Raw genomic sequence first — 19957 nt, 5'->3', positions numbered from 1 at the left:
AAAAAAAATTTTACAAAAATTACAACAAATAAAATCGAACACAATAAGCAAGAAACATTATGCAATAAAATGAAAAACAAAAATCCTATGTACTTCTGCATTTAATGCAAATATGAACATACATCTCAGATTTGAAGTTAATCAATAAAGATTTATCTGATTTGAGTTCAATCTTGAAAAATTTTGAGAGAAGCACTTTTTAACTTTACTGGACGCAAGCTGTGAATTGTAATGGTATGCGTGAAAATTCAAAATTTAAATAATTATGTAGACATATTTCTTGCTCACAAACTTTTGTTTCGGTTGCTATTAAAGAATCTATTATAACCTACCTACGTTTATCATTTTAAGGACTTTAGGCTTCTTTTGAAGAAAAAGCTATTTTTTAAAATCATAAATCCACATCACAATTTAATAACAAAATTGATTGTGTTAAGAATCAAATTCAAGATAAATTGATTGATTGTGGCTACTTCATTTTCATGACTCATTTTTCATTCAATTTACTTCTTCTAGTGATCCAAGGTCCGACAATATTCCAATCTATTTTACCAATACAGAAGTTTTTTTTTTTTTATTTTTTCATTCTATTTGTCTTTATAAGCCGATTTGCTTATGTGTGTTTCACCCTCTCTGTTCAGAATTTTTAATAGAACAGAGAAAAAAATTCTGGTAAAATTACCAAACTGTATGCTATTGACATTTCTGATAAAAACAAAAAAGCATGATTCTTGCTAATAAATCAAAATATTTAAGGTATCATTAGAAATATTAACTTGAATAATAAGTATAGTTCGTTCACCAGGAGTTGGCACTTGGCTCCACCTCCTCGGACGAAGAGGTCATTTAAGCGCTGGAGTAAGAGGAAAAAACGTCTTCACGCTTGAAATTGAAACAACCCTTTAATGCGAGCCTCACTGATTTCGCTTTATCATCCACTATTATACCTTTCGTTACTCTAGTTCAGGGGTGGCGAACCTTTATACACCAACGTACCATTTTCTCTAATAAATTGCTTAATGAGGTCATAGTCGTGCCGTCAAATAATTTTGACTTCGTGATTATTGGGAAAATAATAATACTAAATACTATCAACTCAAAGCTCTTTATTTACATTGAAAAAAAAAAATACATTTTGCAATGTCTTAGTTATACAAGTAATTCAACTTAAAGTAACATCAATGTGACTTCTGTTGTTGCAGATTAGATGACCAATAACTTATATTAGGTTCTAAGATGTTAGTTTAAGCAGGACTGTGGATTTTTTTATTGTTATTTATTGTTAGCTTGTTTTTTACGGTTATTAATTGTTTTTTAGTATTAATTTTTAATTTTTTTAATAATAATTGTTATTTTGTTTATTTTTTGTGAATTTTAATTTAATTGTTACATATGCTTCATAGCGTAATAACATTTGTGTAATAACAATTCATAGTGTAACAGCAATTGTGATCTGTGGAGTGCCCAAAATATTGTGTCGCGTGCCATTGGTTCGCCATCCCTGCTCTAGTTAATTAATTATATGGCAGCAAAATGTCTCAAAAAGGACAAACTATTCACTCAAAAGAGAGAAATGTCATCAAATTTATGAAACAATTAATGTTAAAAAAATGCACATAAAGATTGCGAAATAAATATTTTTGTCATACGATCGCCAAATAGCAACCTTGTCTAGGATTGTTCACATGCTTCTCCCAAAAATAGTGAGATAGTATCGTCGGATACCACGTGATGAAAGCGGAGCCAAGTCCCAACTCCTGGTGAACGAACTATAATTAAAGCTTTCATTTTGGTAATTTTTTCATTTTAGCATTCTTATTTCAAAATTATAGCACATTCAGTAAAAAATAGAAAACTGAAAATTAAATTTAACCAAAAGAGTAATTTTTATGCTTTGCTCTAAGGTATCATGATTTAATAAATTTTTCCACATATACCAAATTTCATCTTAGTCTATAAAATCATATTTTATTGTTAATTTTTCCAAAATCCTTACGAAAGCGATTCAGTAAAAATAACCGAGCTTCTTGGTGTTCCCCTAGAGCCGGAAACACGGTAAATTTCACCTTATTCTAGTAGTTTTGGCCATACTTATTAGAAAATAAGAAATAAGATTCAAATTTGCGTTTTATTGGGTAGTTTCATGGTCACTAAAAATTTTGTTAGTTGAGTCTTATGGATTTCGTTTTATGACCAAAATATTACAAAATTCCCTATTAAAAAAATCCTCCAGTATGTAAGAAAAACTATAATCAAAATTTAGCAATGTATTATGCAATAATTAAAATTAATTTCTGAAACCCAATTAAATGACTTTTTTTTAAAAAAAATCTTTTATGGCTATTATAAGTTTACTTTCTTCTATACTACGCATTTTTGAATATAAATTACATTTTATGCCGCCATTATTTAGGTCTCATGGGGATACGACACTTTTGCTTCGAAAGTATTTCTTTTCAAGAATTTTAATTATAAGCAAACGCAGCAAAAAAAACTATCCATTATTATTTAGATTTCAGCATAGTTTATTTATTATATCGGAAATAAATGAATGGTTTTCAAGAGAATTACAATTTTAAATTCATTTTAATAATATCTCATTTTTGAAATTTGCTTAAATTGCAGTTTATAATACCGCAATTACTTTGGAAATTTCTATCCTAGTTGCTTTAATATATTACAAGAGTAATTGTAGTTAATTATCTTTTTAAAAACTATCATGATTTGTGCTATAGCAGTTAACATTTTTTAAGTGTCTTTGAAACAGTGATTGGAAATAGTATAATAAAATATCTTTAATTATAACTGTTGTGACACATTTTTATGAATATAAATGAATTATCTAAATGAATTCCACTTTCTAGCGCTAACTAATAAAGTAGATAAGTTCGTTAGTTTTATTCTTGCACTTTATTTTCACTAGATAATAAATTTTAGAATTATTTTTTTTAAATTAAAAGTTATTTTCTAAAAGCTATCTCGCAGCTAGCTAAATTGGAACGCAAAATTACAAATAAATTATCTATTATATTAAAATGAATTGTTGTATTCGAAATAGTCGAAACAAAAATTACAGCATAACTAGAAGTGCATCTTTCCAATGTATGCAGAAATAATTTTAATTTAATAATTATCTAGGGGAATGCAAGGGGCCAATTTCATCGTCGAAAGCGATCATCGTTTCTCAATTTTTTTACTGTGATCAAAAAAGATTGAAAAGAGGGGGTTCTAAACAAGGGGTGTCAATTTATTAGTCAAATATTTCTTTCGTCTCATACAATTTACTCCCCTCCGACTTCAATGCACTTTTGTGATAGGTTTTAACAAACATCAAAACAAGTCTTAAAATCATTTTTGTGAATGCTCGTCTGAATCTATTGCGATTTTTTTTTTAATAGAATTAACTCTTTCTAAATGTAGTGGGGGTCCCAAGAAGTTGCAATTTCTCCACTCAAGACATCCCCCCCCCCTCTATTACATTGACATTTTTTTTTTCACTCAAGTATATAGTTACTTCTTATTGAAAGTCGTGGAGGCTCATGGGATAGAGCATTAGCCTCCCAATGCGGTGACCCAGGTTCGAATTCTAGTGGTTGGCTACAAAGTTGACTATTGGTAGTCTTAAACAACTTAGAATTTAATCGGCTGTTCAATGCCGGTTATGAAATAAGAATTAAAAACTTCTTAATGGAACTTACTGCCTGGGGGGGGGGAACGAGGTTTGTCGTAATGGCGAATGGAAAAGTGTGAAAAAGAGGGAAAATCGCATAACCTTGAGATGCCTATTGCTGTTACAAAGAAAATAATTCACTTAAAAAAAATTTTTAAGAAAAAGAAGTTACATCGAAAATAATTCAATGAAAATGTCACCGAAGAGGCGATTTTAATTGAGGAAATTAAAAAGTTACACAGTGCTGTAACAGGAATAGAAACAATAATTTGAGAAAAAAAATAATAAGTATGCTTCCAGAAAACAGAGGCTAGCGATGAACAATACTTATCGGATGAATAAACAATAATTTGTTACCCCTTTTGCAAAGTAAAAGCAGCAAATTTTAAAAAAAAATATTTTAAAAAAAAGAAGTTACATCGAAAATAATTCAATGAAAATGTCACCAAAGAGGCGATTTTAATTGAGGAAATTAGAAAGTTACACAGTGCTGTAACAGGAATAGAAACAATAATTTGAGAAAAATAATAATAAGTATGCTTCCAGAAAACAGAGGCTAGCAATGAACAATACTTATCGGATGAATAAACAATAATTTGTTACCCCTTTTGCAAAGTAAAAGCAGCAAATTTTAAAAAAAAATATTTTAAAAAAAAGAAGTTACATCGAAAATAATTCAATGAAAATGTCACCGAAGAGGCAATTTTAATTGAGGAAATTAGAAAGTTACACAGTGCTGTAACAGGAATAGAAACAATAATTTGAGAAAAATAATAATAAGTATGCTTCCAGAAAACAGAGGCTAGCAATGAACAATACTTATCGGATGAATAAACAATAATTTGTTACCCCTTTTGCAAAGTAAAAGCAGCAAATTTTAAAAAAAAATATTTTAAAAAAAAGAAGTTACATCGAAAATAATTCAATGAAAATGTCACCGAAGAGGCGATTTTAATTGAGGAAATTAGAAAGTTACACAGTGCTGTAACAGGAATAGAAACAATAATTTGAGAAAAATAATAATAAGTATGCTTCCAGAAAACAGAGGCTAGCAATGAACAATACTTATCGGATGAATAAACAATAATTTGTTACCCCTTTTGCAAAGTAAAAGCAGCAAATTTTAAAAAAAAATATTTTAAAAAAAAGAAGTTACATCGAAAATAATTCAATGAAAATGTCACCGAAGAGGCGATTTTAATTGAGGAAATTAGAAAGTTACACAGTGCTGTAACAGGAATAGAAACAATAATTTAAGAAAAATAATAATAAGTATGCTTCCAGAAAACAGAGGCTAGCAATGAACAATACTTATCGGATGAATAAACAATAATTTGTTACCCCTTTTGCAAAGTAAAAGCAGCAAATTTTAAAAAAAAATATTTTAAAAAAAAGAAGTTACATCGAAAATAATTCAATGAAAATGTCACTGAAGAGGCAATTTTAATTGAGGAAATTAGAAAGTTACACAGTGCTGTAACAGGAATAGAAACAATAATTTGAGAAAAATAATAATAAGTATGCTTCCAGAAAACAGAGGCTAGCAATGAACAATACTTATCGGATGAATAAACAATAATTTGTTACCCCTTTTGCAAAGTAAAAGCAGCAAATTTTAAAAAAAAATATTTTAAAAAAAAGAAGTTACATCGAAAATAATTCAATGAAAATGTCACCGAAGAGGCGATTTTAATTGAGGAAATTAGAAAGTTACACAGTGCTGTAACAGGAATAGAAACAATAATTTGAGAAAAATAATAATAAGTATGCTTCCAGAAAACAGAGGCTAGCAATGAACAATACTTATCGGATGAATAAACAATAATTTGTCACCCCTTTTGCAAAGTAAAAGCAGCAAATTTTAAAAAAAAATATTTTAAAAAAAAGAAGTTACATCGAAAATAATTCAATGAAAATGTCACTGAAGAGGCAATTTTAATTGAGGAAATTAGAAAGTTACACAGTGCTGTAACAGGAATAGAAACAATAATTTGAGAAAAATAATAATAAGTATGCTTCCAGAAAACAGAGGCTAGCGATGAACAATACTTATCGGATGAATAAACAATAATTTGTTACCCCTTTTGCAAAGTAAAAGCAGCAAATTTTAAAAAAAAATATTTTAAAAAAAAGAAGTTACATCGAAAATAATTCAATGAAAATGTCACTGAAGAGGCAATTTTAATTGAGGAAATTAGAAAGTTACACAGTGCTGTAACAGGAATAGAAACAATAATTTGAGAAAAATAATAATAAGTATGCTTCCAGAAAACAGAGGCTAGCAATGAACAATACTTATCGGATGAATAAACAATAATTTATTACCCCTTTTGCAAAGTAAAAGCAGCAAATTTTAAAAAAAAATATTTTAAAAAAAAGAAGTTACATCGAAAATAATTCAATGAAAATGTCACCGAAGAGGCGATTTTAATTGAGGAAATTAGAAAGTTACACAGTGCTGTAACAGGAATAGAAACAATAATTTGAGAAAAATAATAATAAGTATGCTTCCAGAAAACAGAGGCTAGCAATGAACAATACTTATCGGATGAATAAACAATAATTTGTTACCCCTTTTGCAAAGTAAAAGCAGCAAATTTTAAAAAAAAATATTTAAAAAAAAAGAAGTTACATCGAAAATAATTCAATGAAAATGTCACCGAAGAGGCGATTTTAATTGAGGAAATTAGAAAGTTACACAGTGCTGTAACAGGAATAGAAACAATAATTTGAGAAAAATAATAATAAGTATGCTTCCAGAAAACAGAGGCTAGCAATGAACAATACTTATCGGATGAATAAACAATAATTTGTTACCCCTTTTGCAAAGTAAAAGCAGCAAATTTTTAAAAAAAATATTTTAAAAAAAAGAAGTTACATCGAAAATAATTCAATGAAAATGTCACTGAAGAGGCAATTTTAATTGAGGAAATTAGAAAGTTACACAGTGCTGTAACAGGAATAGAAACAATAATTTGAGAAAAATAATAATAAGTATGCTTCCAGAAAACAGAGGCTAGCAATGAACAATACTTATCGGATGAATAAACAATAATTTGTTACCCCTTTTGCAAAGTAAAAGCAGCAAATTTTAAAAAAAAATATTTAAAAAAAAAGAAGTTACATCGAAAATAATTCAATGAAAATGTCACCGAAGAGGCGATTTTAATTGAGGAAATTAGAAAGTTACACAGTGCTGTAACAGGAATAGAAACAATAATTTGAGAAAAATAATAATAAGTATGCTTCCAGAAAACAGAGGCTAGCAATGAACAATACTTATCGGATGAATAAACAATAATTTGTTACCCCTTTTGCAAAGTAAAAGCAGCAAATTTTAAAAAAAAATATTTTAAAAAAAAGAAGTTACATCGAAAATAATTCAATGAAAATGTCACCGAAGAGGCGATTTTAATTGAGGAAATTAGAAAGTTACACAGTGCTGTAACAGGAATAGAAACAATAATTTGAGAAAAATAATAATAAGTATGCTTCCAGAAAACAGAGGCTAGCAATGAACAATACTTATCGGATGAATAAACAATAATTTGTTACCCCTTTTGCAAAGTAAAAGCAGCAAATTTTAAAAAAAAATATTTTAAAAAAAAGAAGTTACATCGAAAATAATTCAATGAAAATGTCACTGAAGAGGCAATTTTAATTGAGGAAATTAGAAAGTTACACAGTGCTGTAACAGGAATAGAAACAATAATTTGAGAAAAATAATAATAAGTATGCTTCCAAAAAACAGAGGCTAGCAATGAACAATACTTATCGGATGAATAAACAATAATTTGTTACCCCTTTTGCAAAGTAAAAGCAGCAAATTTTAAAAAAAAATATTTTAAAAAAAAGAAGTTACATCGAAAATAATTCAATGAAAATGTTACTGAAGAGGCAATTTTAATTGAGGAAATTAGAAAGTTACACAGTGCTGTAACAGGAATAGAAACAATAATTTGAGAAAAATAATAATAAGTATGCTTCCAGAAAACAGAGGCTAGCAATGAACAATACTTATCGGATGAATAAACAATAATTTGTTACCCCTTTTGCAAAGTAAAAGCAGCAAATTTTAAAAAAAAATATTTTAAAAAAAAGAAGTTACATCGAAAATAATTCAATGAAAATGTCACCGAAGAGGCGATTTTAATTGAGGAAATTAGAAAGTTACACAGTGCTGTAACAGGAATAGAAACAATAATTTGAGAAAAATAATAATAAGTATGCTTCCAGAAAACAGAGGCTAGCAATGAACAATACTTATCGGATGAATAAACAATAATTTGTTACCCCTTTTGCAAAGTAAAAGCGGCAAATTTTAAAAAAAAATATTTTAAAAAAAAGAAGTTACATCGAAAATAATTCAATGAAAATGTCACTGAAGAGGCAATTTTAATTGAGGAAATTAGAAAGTTACACAGTGCTGTAACAGGAATAGAAACAATAATTTGAGAAAAATAATAATAAGTATGCTTCCAGAAAACAGAGGCTAGCAATGAACAATACTTATCGGATGAATAAACAATAATTTGTTACCCCTTTTGCAAAGTAAAAGCAGCAAATTTTAAAAAAAAATATTTTAAAAAAAAAGAAGTTACATCGAAAATAAATCAATGAAAATGTCACTGAAGAGGCAATTTTAATTGAGGAAATTAGAAAGTTACACAGTGCTGTAACAGGAATAGAAACAATAATTTGAGAAAAATAATAATAAGTATGCTTCCAGAAAACAGAGGCTAGCAATGAACAATACTTATCGGATGAATAAACAATAATTTGTTACCCCTTTTGCAAAGTAAAAGCAGCAAATTTTAAAAAAAAATATTTTAAAAAAAAGAAGTTACATCGAAAATAATTCAATGAAAATGTCACCGAAGAGGCGATTTTAATTGAGGAAATTAGAAAGTTACACAGTGCTGTAACAGGAATAGAAACAATAATTTGAGAAAAAAAATAATAAGTATGCTTCCAGAAAACAGAGGCTAGCAATGAACAATACTTATCGGATGAATAAACAATAATTTGTTACCCCTTTTGCAAAGTAAAAGCAGCAAATTTTAAAAAAAAATTTAAAAAAAAGAAGTTACATCGAAAATAATTCAATGAAAATGTCACCGAAGAGGCGATTTTAATTGAGGAAATTAGAAAGTTACACAGTGCTGTAACAGGAATAGAAACAATAATTTGAGAAAAAAAATAATAAGTATGCTTCCAGAAAACAAAGGCTAGGGATGAACAATACTTATCGGTTGTATAAACAATAATTTGTTACCCCTTTTTCAAATTAAAAGCAGCAAATTTTAAAAGAAAAAAAATTTAAAAAAAAGAAGTTGCATCGAAAATAATTCATTGAAAATGTCACCGAAGAGGCGATTTTAATTGAGGAAATTAGAAAGTTGCACAGTGCTGTAACAGGAATAGAAACAATAATTTGAGAAAAAAAATAATAAGTATGCTTCCAGAAAACAGAGGCTAGCAATAAACAATACTTATCGGATGAATAAACAATAATTTGTTACCCCTTTTGCAAAGTAAAAGCAGCAAATTTTTAAAAAAATTTTAAAAAAAAGAAGTTACATCGAAAATAATTCAATGAAAATGTCACCGAAGAGGCGATTTTAATTGAGGAAATTAGAAAGTTACACAGTGCTGTAACAGGAATAGAAACAATAATTTGAGAAAAAAAATAATAAGTATGCTTCCAGAAAACAGAGGCTAGCAATGAACAATACTTATCGGATGAATAAACAATAATTTGTTACCCCTTTTGCAAAGTAAAAGCAGCAAATTTTAAAAAAAAATTTAAAAAAAAGAAGTTACATCGAAAATAATTCAATGAAAATGTCACCGAAGAGGCGATTTTAATTGAGGAAATTAGAAAGTTACACAGTGCTGTAACAGGAATAGAAACAATAATTTGAGAAAAAAAATAATAAGTATGCTTCCAGAAAACAGAGGCTAGGGATGAACAATACTTATCGGTTGTATAAACAATAATTTGTTACCCCTTTTTCAAATTAAAAGCAGCAAATTTTAAAAGAAAAAAAATTTAAAAAAAAGAAGTTGCATCGAAAATAATTCATTGAAAATGTCACCGAAGAGGCGATTTTAATTGAGGAAATTAGAAAGTTACACAGTGCTGTAACAGGAATAGAAACAATAATTTGAGAAAAAAAATAATAAGTATGCTTCCAGAAAACAGAGGCTAGCAATGAACAATACTTATCGGATGAATAAACAATAATTTGTTACCCCTTTTGCAAATTAAAAGCAGCAAATTTTAAAAGAAAAAAAATTTAAAAAAAGGAAGTTACATCGAAAATAATTCAATGAAAATGTCACCGAAGAGACGATTTTAATTGAGGAAATTAGAAAGTTACACAGTGCTGTAACAGGAATAGAAACAATAATTTGAGAAAAAAAATAATAAGTATGCTTCCAGAAAACAGAGGCTAGGGATGAACAATACTTATCGGATGAATAAACAATAATTTGTTACCCCTTTTGCAAATTAAAAGCAGCAAATTTTAAAAGAAAAAAAATTTAAAAAAAAGAAGTTATATCGAAAATAATTCAATGAAAATGTCACCGAAGAGGCGATTTTAATTGAGGAAATTAGAAAGTTACACAGTGCTGTAACAGGAATAGAAACAATAATTTGAGAAAAAAAATAATAAGTATGCTTCCAGAAAACAGAGGCTAGCAATGAACAATACTTATCGGTTGTATAAACAATAATTTGTTACCCCTTTTTCAAATTAAAAGCAGCAAATTTTAAAAGAAAAAAAATTTAAAAAAAAGAAGTTACATCGAAAATAATTCAATGAAAATGTCACCGAAGAGGCGATTTTAATTGAGGAAATTAGAAAGTTACACAGTGCTGTAACAGGAATAGAAACAATAATTTGAGAAAAAAAATAATAAGTATGCTTCCAGAAAACAGAGGCTAGCAATGAACAATACTTATCGGTTGTATAAACAATAATTTGTTACCCCTTTTGCAAAGTAAAAGCAGCAAATTTTAAAAAAAATTTAAAAAAAAGAAGTTACATCGAAAATAATTCAATGAAAATGTCACCGAAGAGGCGATTTTAATTGAGGAAATTAGAAAGTTACACAGTGCTGTAACAGGAATAGAAACAATAATTTGAGAAAAAAAATAATAAGTATGCTTCCAGAAAACAGAGGCTAGCAATGAACAATACTTATCGGTTGTATAAACAATAATTTGTTACCCCTTTTTCAAATTAAAAGCAGCAAATTTTAAAAGAAAAAAAATTTTAAAAAAAGAAGTTACATCGAAAATAATTCAATGAAAATGTCACCGAAGAGGCGATTTTAATTGAGGAAATTAGAAAGTTACACAGTGCTGTAACAGGAATAGAAACAATAATTTGAGAAAAAAAATAATAAGTATGCTTCCAGAAAACAGAGGCTAGGGATGAACAATACTTATCGGTTGTATAAACAATAATTTGTTACCCCTTTTTCAAATTAAAAGCAGCAAATTTTAAAAGAAAAAAAATTTAAAAAAAAGAAGTTGCATCGAAAATAATTCATTGAAAATGTCACCGAAGAGGCGATTTTAATTGAGGAAATTAGAAAGTTACACAGTGCTGTAACAGGAATAGAAACAATAATTTGAGAAAAAAAATAATAAGTATGCTTCCAGAAAACAGAGGCTAGGGATGAACAATACTTATCGGATGAATAAACAATTTGTTACCCCTTTTGCAAAGTAAAAGCAGCAAATTTTAAAAGAAAAAAAATTTAAAAAAAAGAAGTTGCATCGAAAATAATTCAATGAAAATGTCACCGAAGAGGCGATTTTAATTGAGGAAATTAGAAAGTTACACAGTGCTGTAACAGGAATAGAAACAATAATTTGAGAAAAAAAATAATAAGTATGCTTCCAGAAAACAGAGGCTAGGGATGAACAATACTTATCGGTTGTATAAACAATAATTTGTTACCCCTTTTGCAAATTAAAAGCAGCAAATTTTAAAAGAAAAAAAATTTAAAAAAAAGAAGTTGCATCGAAAATAATTCATTGAAAATGTCACCGAAGAGGCGATTTTAATTGAGGAAATTAGAAAGTTGCACAGTGCTGTAACAGGAATAGAAACAATAATTTGAGAAAAAAAATAATAAGTATGCTTCCAGAAAACAGAGGCTAGGGATGAACAATACTTATCGGATGAATAAACAATAATTTGTTACCCCTTTTTCAAATTAAAAGCAGCAAATTTTAAAAGAAAAAAAATTTAAAAAAAAGAAGTTGCATCGAAAATAATTCATTGAAAATGTCACCGAAGAGGCGATTTTAATTGAGGAAATTAGAAAGTTACACAGTGCTGTAACAGGAATAGAAACAATAATTTGAGAAAAAAAATAATAAGTATGCTTCCAGAAAACAGAGGCTAGGGATGAACAATACTTATCGGATGAATAAACAATAATTTGTTACCCCTTTTGCAAATTAAAAGCAGCAAATTTTTAAAAAAAAAATTTTGAAAAGTTAACCTTTCACTTGCTTGTACACCTAATAACTAATGACGTTCGTCAAAAAAAATATATAATGAGGATAGAAACGAAACTTTATTACATAAAAAGGTAGAATTTTTTTTTAGAAATTATTCCGATTTAAAAATAATCGAAAAGTAAATTTAATTGTAATAAATAAAATGCATTATTTCATTGCGATTTACAATCGTTAAGTATTAAAGGTTACAATTTTATTTACTCAGTAACTAAATCTATTAAATAGATTAATCATTTCGGAAGTGGAAGATTATAAACTCATTAATTTGCAGTTTAAACCCAACTATAAAAACATTCATCACTGCCATATATAAATTAATCGTAGTTATTTAAAACCCTAGTATTATCTGGGCATATAAGTCGGGGTATAATGTTTTCGATATCTACCTTTTCACTAATAAAAAAATATTAAGTCAAAATTAAGAAAAATTATAGACAATTACAAGAAATATTAAAAGGAGTGATTTTATTCCATTTTATAACAGCCGTTGAACAGTCGATTGAATTTTGAGCTTATGGCAACCAATGTTCAACCTCGTAGCCTTGTAATTTTGAACCCAATTAAAAAGACAAGAAAACTCCTCGATCTAGTATTAGGAGACATTTGCCTTGGTGGAGGACTTTTTAATGGAATTAACCTGCATTTGCGTTACGTGGGGAGAAAAACCACAAAAATTTCCCATACTTAGCCTGAGGAGAAAGAGACTCTAACCTATGATCTGTCTACCTCGGAGGATATTTTTACGTCAGTACGAGCCGGGTGCCGTCATAGTGATTCGAACCCGAATCACTTCATTTGGTACAAAGTCTTATTTATTGATCATTATTGACATAGCTTAAATCCAAAATTCGCTTATTTAAGTAAAGAAGCGAATTTAAGCGAATTTAAGTAAATAAGCAGGCGGAAAAAATAAGCATATTTTGGGTTTTTTTTCTTCAGCAAGTATGCCAAGTTAGTATGCCAATTTTGTTTCCTTAAAGATTGAATAAAAAAAAGCAAAGCAACTTTACGAAACATCTCATTTTTTTGCTTTTCCGGAAAACCTTGCTCTTGCCTTTTTTCTTCGTTCTAGTTTAGTTCAGGTTCTCAAATGTAACAGTTGTTTCTATGTTGAAAACTTAATGATAAAGTCAACTTTTGATATGCAAATATTTACGCAAGAGAGCCTTGTTTCAGAGATGGTCGTAAAATCTAAAATACATCTCGAGAAGGTAAATTTATCCTCAGTTTGAGAACGCTCTCTACTCTTGATTTATGAATGATGATTTATTCTCGATTTCAGAAAGCTTTTCTAGCCTTGTTTTGTATAGACCGATTCAATATCGATAAAGTAAGGATTGTTAATGCAATCTTAATGCGAACCTCGCAGTGCGTAAACTCGCTTGGTTAATTTTGATATAGTTTGCAAGCTTGCATGCTTCATTAGCTAATCATGTATTGACTTGGTTGGGCTTTGTGATAAAGGTTGTTGGTGATTTTAAAATCAACCTTAAATTGCTATCTAGGAATGTTTTTTTGATGGGATGTCTCATTTTAAAGGGTTTACGGTGGAGCCATCAGCTCCAGCAGTTTTTAAGTTAAGGAGGAAAAAAAGCATCATTCTAATTTTATATGCAAGAAATATTTTAAGTTTTTATGATTTACTGATTTTTGCAAGAATTTTAAAGTTTTTTTAAGGAAAAAAAATCAAATCCAGAAAAAAGCTAAATAAGCTATGATTTTAAAATGAGTTAATTTTTTGTACCTTTGTAAATTTTGAAGTCAATCGGTGAAGATTTATTTGAAGTATGAGTACGGCCGAAATAAAGGTAAAGTACATTGATTTACGTCTCACTAGAGTTACACAATGGGCTATTGGTGACGGTCTGAAAAACATCCCAGAGGATGATCAGGTGACAATATACATATGTCACATCCCGTTTTACAGAAAATACACATTCACACACTTCGCAGATCGTAAGTTTGACTTGAACTAGAGCGCGATAAATCTCCAATACTTGGGAACTTGGAAAACTTTGTGACCCCGACAGATTTAGCATGCACCAGTCACCATTTTGCGCACGAGGAATCTTCGGCTGATGGGGATCGTTCTCACGACCTCTCAGACATGAACACAACACCCTACTAGCTTGGCTATCCCGACCCTAACCGAAATGAAAAATGTTGCTTCGAGTTAAATGTTTTTGAAGTATTCTTGTCGCGCTTATTGGGCCTTAAAGGAATCCGCTAATATTCAAATTTAGAGTGCTTAGTGTTTTTCTGTTCATAAACATATGGGTACAGTAAGCAGCGAGAATCTCTCTAAACATCTGATATAAACCACTTAAAATCCAACAATCGTTGTACTGGACAACATTTGGTATACTTTAATCTATTAAAAATAAGAATTTAAGACTATTTTTCGTTTCCGTGTGCATTTACAAAGCGGTTATTTATGTTAAAATGGAATTGGATTTATCCTCGCTTGGCGCTTTTATGTACAATAAAAAATCTAAATATAGTTAAGAAATTCGATTGGAAGTCTCGTGGATATTGTTTCATGTCCAAACTGTAAAGCAATGCACTATGAAAATAGTCTACAATATGCGCAAAATGCTAAAAATTGAAATTTATCTTTTTTTTAATATAATAATTAAAAAATAACTAACAAAGCTAAATAAGTTTGATTAGTTAAAACTCCTAAAAAGAATAATTTATTGCATTTATAAATTTACTTTCTCTTCTAAACAGCATATTTCGTAGTGAAACTCAATCGTATTTTCTGCTATTATTCAAAGTCTCAAGTGTTTAGTAACTTTTAATTTTTTTAATGGTTCTGAAAATGTACCATTGACTCAAGTCCTTGATAATGCTTAAATGGCTATGAAGAGAGTAGTTAGCGACCATCTCAACTTCCATCTATGAAAAGGTAACCTTCCATAGAATCGAGTTAACATGTCTTATATACTAGTGAATTGGAATTATATATTTTGTATTGGTGGATACAATGACCATTCCTTAAGAGGGAGTTAAAGACACTTATTCAAAGGGTAATGCAATGGAGGACGTTCTTAAATCATCAGCTGTAACTTCATTGCATAATAAGGGTAATGCTTTTCTCTCCGTTCAGGGTGAAAAAAAAACAATCAAGATTTGCCATTGCAAGTTCAAACATTGCCTCAAGAAGATTCTTGAATTTATTGAAATCTTACAGCGGCCATGGTAGTTGAATTCCTTGTGCAAAGCTCTACCTTAAAGAAACTTATTTTGTCCTAATCCAAGATCCTTTCTTTACATGGAACCATAAGAAATTGTCTGTCCCACTTGACTGACAACCCCTTCACTTTAGTTCGCTGTTGTTGTTGCTGCTGTTCCTTTACGTCGCACTAGAGCTGCACAATGGGCTATTGGCGACGGTCTGGAAAACATCCCTGAGGATGATCCGAAGACATGCCATCACAATTTTGATCCTCTGCAGAGGGGATGGCACCCCCGCTTCGGTAGCCCAACGACCTTCTCGCGAAGTCGAGCACTTTACGGTAGAACAGTTTAACGAGGACCAATACCGCACACCCTCGGTCCCTACGCAGACTGATCCAAGTGGTCCCCCACCCGTACACTGACCGTAGCCAGTGATGCTTGACTTCGGTGATCTGCTGGGAACCGTGTCTTAACGATCAGTCCACTGCGAGACCACTTTAGTTTGCATTCATGTGAAAAATACAGGGAAAATTCGACAAGTTGATTAGGTTCAAATGGAGGAAATGATCACAGTTTTTTTTAAACTAAAACTGTGATTTTGAACAAGCCTCTGAACTAAACTCAGTGGCACGACAGCCCATAGTGGACCAATGCCTACTGTGCCCATTTCAGTTTTCTTGACCTTAAGGTTCTGAGGTGCAAGAGCAGATGTTCCGGTTGAGTGGTCAGCCCAACGCGGAACCCCCAGTGTTTAGCTCCCATGCATGCTTGGTACTCATTTTACCGACCCACTGAAGGGATGAATAGCTGAGTCAACCTTGCCCGGCCCAAGGATCGAACCAGGGACCTGTGACACGACAAAGCGAAGTGTTACCGCACAGCCACCGGGTGCTATTTAAATTCTGACAAAAATAAATTTAGTTGGTACATTTTTCTTTCACGGGGAATTAGTTCATGAAATTTGTGCCTGTATTTTTTGAAAAATGTATTTATTCGAAGGGGGCGTTGCAAATTTGCAAACAACCCCATTTTTGGTTCCTCTCAGGTAAGTTTCGCGTGTACGTCGTTTTGACTGTAAATGGCAGATAGAGGAATCAACTATGTAACAACTGTACAAATGACAGTATAGTTAATTTAATTTCCAGTTGCTTATTACCGTGTTTTCGTTTAGTTAAACACAATGCACTGCGTGTGCATGATGTTTAAATTACTATTTGTATTTTAATAAACCTTTATTTTGAGGCAATTGCTTTCATCTTCTTCAATATCAACAGACAACAGAATTTTTTCAACCGTAAGTAATAAATTAAGTTTGCTTAAATAGCCACAGGTGACAAAAACTTTTTTCTGCAGTAGTTATCATTTGACATTTTACAATGTTTGAATGACTTTCGAAACTTAGTTCCAAAAAGTTCCACGAGGTAATTAGCTAAACTTTCTTTTTTTTTTGTTGTCTTCTTTGATGTTTCTTCTTTCAAAAAAACCTGCCCCATTTTGCCCGTATATTTCGCCTGAATATACCGAAAAACAAAAATTATGTTTTTTTTTTATGTTTTCGCGTTATTTTGTAATATTACTTCGGAAATATAATTTGCTTTTCATTTTTAATATAAAATTACGAAAATTAATATATTTACATTGCTATATTTAATTATTTAAACGTACTGTATTATTTTATTTTTTTTGCTCTCCATATTTTAGCCGCCATTTTATTTGTTTTTTTTTTGGGGGGGATGGGTATTTTTAGTGTATTTCGAAATTTCAACGAAACTATCGTTTGTCTAAATTAAGTAAGAACTCCTCTAGTCATTCGTCTAGTCCTGTGGCGGTGACTATGGTAACGAGGTAAAACTATTTCGAGTAGGGGTGCGGGTTCGGCGAAAATAAGGATCTTTATCCTATGTCAATTTTGATTTTAACAAATTTCCAAAAAAATCAAATATTTAAATACATGTTTTTCTATATGAGTATATAAAGTGATGACTAAAGTCTACATGAGTAAATAAAATACAGTTTTCATGGATTTTACTTTGATTTGCAATCACGAAAAAAAATACACTAAAAAGTTTAAAATTAAAAAAAATATATATTTTTGCTCAAATTAATTTTTAAGTTCATATTTCTAACAGTTTTTCTCCTCAATTCGCAACAGTGAGAAAGTTTAAGTTCAGTCTTTTATTGGTAGAAAAAAAATCCATAAAAAATATAGGGATTACAGTGTTCTATGGACATTAACAAAAAAAAGCTTTGTTTAAGAAAAATTTTAATAAAGCATTTTTGTTATTTTTTGGGCAAACGTTTCTTACGATTCAGACCACTACGCGACTTTACAACACTTTTTAATTAAGAAAAAAGAGCATACTTCACCAATTTTAAAGAAAATTAATTGCAATGTTCTTTAAAGAAATAAAAAATAGCGTAATGATTTTTTTTTCGTAAAACTAAAAGAAGAATTATTGTTTAAACATTTTGTAATGGTTCACACGCCGTTATGTATTACATTTTATCTTCTAAGAAATGTATCTCTGCAAAACTTGTAAAATTACTAAGGATTTAACTCTCAAAAGTTTGTCGAGTGGGAAAGATTTCGTTCGTAGAAGATGATTTAGAGTCTTTACTTTCAAGAAACAATTAATTAAGTGACATAGATAAATTATAAAAGTTTCAAATTGTGATAAATTACACTGAAAGGTCGGCAATTTGTCACATGAACAAAATTTTGAGGCTCTTAATATCTGAGGTACAATAATACATATGTATATATACATTATGATAATTAGAAAGTTTACATATTTTTGTGATCGCAAATTATAAATAATTTGATATATTGCCAGTAAAAGAGTTCATCTGAATCAAAAAATTATGTAGCAAATTTGTTTCGTAAGGGAAGCAAGACGTTTTCGATGTCGAAAAAATGATTTTTTCAACCATATCGACAAGCCATTTTTTCTTAATATTAAATACATTTTAAAACTTTAAACTTTACATTTATGAAAACTACATATTAATATCAATAAATAACAATAAAAAGGAATTTAAAATGTTTGTAAATTTAATTTTTATAAATATTTGAAAATTTAATGTATATATAATTTTTTTTTTACCAGACATAGCTTTCGGTACGCTCAAAAAATTTTCTACATGAAAAATCAACAAAAAATTGGCATACACTCATGAAAATATGTTTGAAAAATCAGGTGAAATAGTTTGTTACATAATATGTACAGAATATATTATATATAAGCAAAATAAATGTAGTATTTCTGAAAAAAATGCAAAAATTCGTTCAAATTTTAAAAAACTTCCCCTGTATAACAAAATTATAATGAAAAAAATAAACTTTATATAGTTAATTAAATGTAAATAAGGTATATGTACAAGCATAGAAATTTTCATAACTTTACAATGATTTGTTTCTTGTACGAGCGTACCGAAAGTTATGTCTGGTAAAAAAAAAATTATATATGCATTAAATTTTCAAATATTTATAAAAACTAAATTTATAAACATTTTAAATTCCTTTTTATTGTCATTGAATGATATTAATATGCAGTTTTCATAAATGTAAAGTTTAAAGTTTTAAAATGTATTTAATACTAAGAAAAAATGGCTTGTCGGTATGGTTGAAAAAATCATTTTTTCGACATCGAAAACGTCTTGCTTCCCTTAGAAGTTAACAATGATCCACCAGGTTTGATAAATAATCAATTCATCCCAGAATTGTTCGTTAGTCTGTGCCCCAAGTGGAGTTGCTCCTATGAAATAATCACACTATCCTTGACTCGCCCAATTTTTTACTTATTCAGGAAAAGATCTTCAGATTTGAAGATTCCAGGATGCATGTAACCTACTTTTGCATCTACAGTTTGTAAAGATAGATTTTAAACGCGCTGATTGGATTTCTCGGCAACTGTTACCTCTTTTTGTAGCTCCCCCCCCAATATGATTTCTCCGTAATTTGTTCGCAAAATGCAAATCAATCATAAATCAAGTCCAGTATATTTTTCATACTAATTTTAAGACAAATGTTAAAGTTTTCTACAGAAAATAAAATTGCGTCATTAATGGTCTTTTAATAATAACACATTTATTGAAATCTAGTTTGATTCAAAATGTATTACTATATTTTTCTTTAGTTGTTTAAAATATTTTTTTTTAAAGTTTCAGTATCATATTTTTTAATATTAATGTTATGGATATCAGGTAAATGCAAGGTAAGCAACAATGTTTTGGTAAAACATCAAATTAGTACCATAATAATTATTAACCATAAATTATGAGCACATATTTTACAATTATTTTTAGCTAGCTTTTATATAGCATAAAAAATGACTAATATATTCAAATTAATTAGTTTTATGAATCTTCTTATGCTCATAGAAATTAAAATCTCTAACTTAAATTTATCAAGTATGATTGCAGAACCAAACAAATGAAAACTATATACCGGTTCACTTTAAATTTATTACATAAGATTCTAAAATGTATATAAGAATTTTTGTAAAATTACTTTCGATTAATTTAAAGAGATTTTATCATATCTTAGAGAAAAATATTCTAAA

Source organism: Parasteatoda tepidariorum, chromosome 1 (assembly GCF_982258835.1).
Source record: "Parasteatoda tepidariorum strain Cologne lab strain chromosome 1, Ptep-v5.0, whole genome shotgun sequence".
NCBI classification, from domain to species: Eukaryota; Metazoa; Arthropoda; class Arachnida; order Araneae; family Theridiidae; genus Parasteatoda; species Parasteatoda tepidariorum.
This window is presented reverse-complemented; position numbering follows the sequence as displayed.